The following is a 2,180-nucleotide window of genomic DNA, read 5'->3' on the forward strand; positions in this document are numbered from 1 at the left end:
GGTCAGGTGCACCTTAGTTCTCAAGCTGACATCTTTGCTTTTCAACACTTTAAATAAACCTCATGCATCAGATTTCCCTAATGCAATATGTCATTTGATATATTTTTTAAATGGTTTATTGTGAATTATGTGATAGTTTACATGGGAGAACATTACCTTTACATTCATTATATTGTATATCATTTTATTGCCATGGATACAAATCCCTCCATGCATCATCAACCTACCAAAGAGTATACCCTGCAAGCCTGCCCCCCCCCCCATCATCAGGACACAGCACCTCTACCTCTCATGGTCTAGAGTCCCCAGCTGCTCCATCTCTCCATGTCATTGTCTCTGCCTCCATCTCTGGCATCACTGTATCTCTGGGTAGGGTCCCATATTTGGCTCTTCTCCCTTGATGGTCCCAGGGACCTCCGCTCATGGATTGCAAAGTCTATCACTCCCCTCCTTTTGCTACAAAACATCTACCTTTACATTTCCAACCCTCACAGTCAGTCCTGATAACAATTATTCACTATTGTATCACATGAGTGCAATCCCGTCTCCCTTCATCAGCCACACCCAGACAGATTGTATACTTCTCAGTGGAGATTCTACCTTCCTCGTTGACCTCTGGATATAGGCTCCCTCTTGAAAGCTTGTAAGCCAGTTATTTCTTGATTTGTAGCCCCCCCCCATTTTTGGGTAGCCAATATCCAAGTTGCCCATCCCTGTCTACTCTGTGTATGGAGGGGTGGGAATGATCCTTACTGTAAAGATTTGTTCCCTCTTTTGAGATACTGTATTGATAGGTGTAGGTCAAGTTCATCAAATTGTATCACTTGCTCTTTTTTTCACTCTTCTTTCTTCTTCTAGTTGAGTTCTGATCATCCAGTCATTGAAGCTGGGTCAAGTGGATATTATCGACAAGTGTGGGTGTTCTTGTACATATGCCCTCTCTTCTTATCAGCTGGGCACTTCACTTTCCACTCTAGTCCTCTATGGCTGTGCCACTGACTCTAGGTCCAAGAGTCCACAGGTCTTCCCACACTGTTGGCCAACCAGGTCTCCAACTGGGTTCACAGGAGTCTATTGAACATTGTAGGGATTAGCTCGCAACTTCATTGCTGTTTTTCCCTCAGTTCCCCTTATTGTTGACAAACGTGGTCACCAATCAGAGTGCATGTCTGCTCGTGTATTTCCATTGAGTCTTAGTCTTACAAGGAGGTTTGCCCTGAGGGGACCCAACAATTTGCCTGACGTCTTCTGGGTGAGACAACTTGCTTTTTATAGTAGTTAGCCAGACTGCTGATTTTTATTCATATTTTTCCTGTCGGTCTGTCTCTCAAGAAGTATCTTCTGTTCTTCTAGCTGCCTCAGGCTGGTCTGCTTGTCCTTAGAAGTGGAAATTTACCACCTTAGAAGATTCTGGATGGGGTTCAGGATTCCACCTATGATCTTATGTAGTGCAGAGGCTCCACAGGAAGCCCCCTTCACTGGGCGCATTAGAACTCCATTTTAGGTATTCCAATTTAGGCAGAAGATGGACTTACTAGCTTTCTATGATGATATTTCTGGCTATGTTTTTCTCTCCCCCTCAAATGTCTATTTTATAATGGTATGCCAGGAAAACAAGATTAAAAAGACAGCCAAGCATTTTAAGATTATTTCACCACTTTTGCTTATTCCAACTATGTCTCAATCCTTGAATCCCAGAGCCCTGTTGTTCCAAGGTTGTGCATACATCATTATTTACCTCTGTCCCAATTAGTCCATGCAAACCTGCCTAATTGTTTTCCCATCCCTCTTGTTCTTCCATTTCCCTGCCCCTTCTTGTATATTGTCCTCCTCGCTAGCACCCAAACTTGTTGTGGTGTCAGGTGCCATTGAGTTGCTACCAACTCATAGCGACCTTATACACAGCAGACCTAAATACTGCCTGGTCCTGGGCCAACCTCACTACCGTTGCCACGCTTGAGTCCATCAATGCTGCCACTTGGCCAATCCATCTTGTTGGGGGTCTTCTACTTTTTCTCTGACCCTCCATCTTACCAAACATGGTATCCTTCTCCAGTGACTTGTCCCTCCTGAAAATATGTACGAAATATGAGAGATGAAATTTGGCCATACTGGCCTCAAAGGAGCACTCTAGTTGCACTTCTTCCAAAACGTATCTATTGGTTCTTTTGCCAGCCCAT

This window comes from Chrysochloris asiatica, unplaced genomic scaffold (genome assembly GCF_000296735.1).
Source record: "Chrysochloris asiatica unplaced genomic scaffold, ChrAsi1.0 scaffold00426, whole genome shotgun sequence".
NCBI classification, from domain to species: Eukaryota; Metazoa; Chordata; class Mammalia; order Afrosoricida; family Chrysochloridae; genus Chrysochloris; species Chrysochloris asiatica.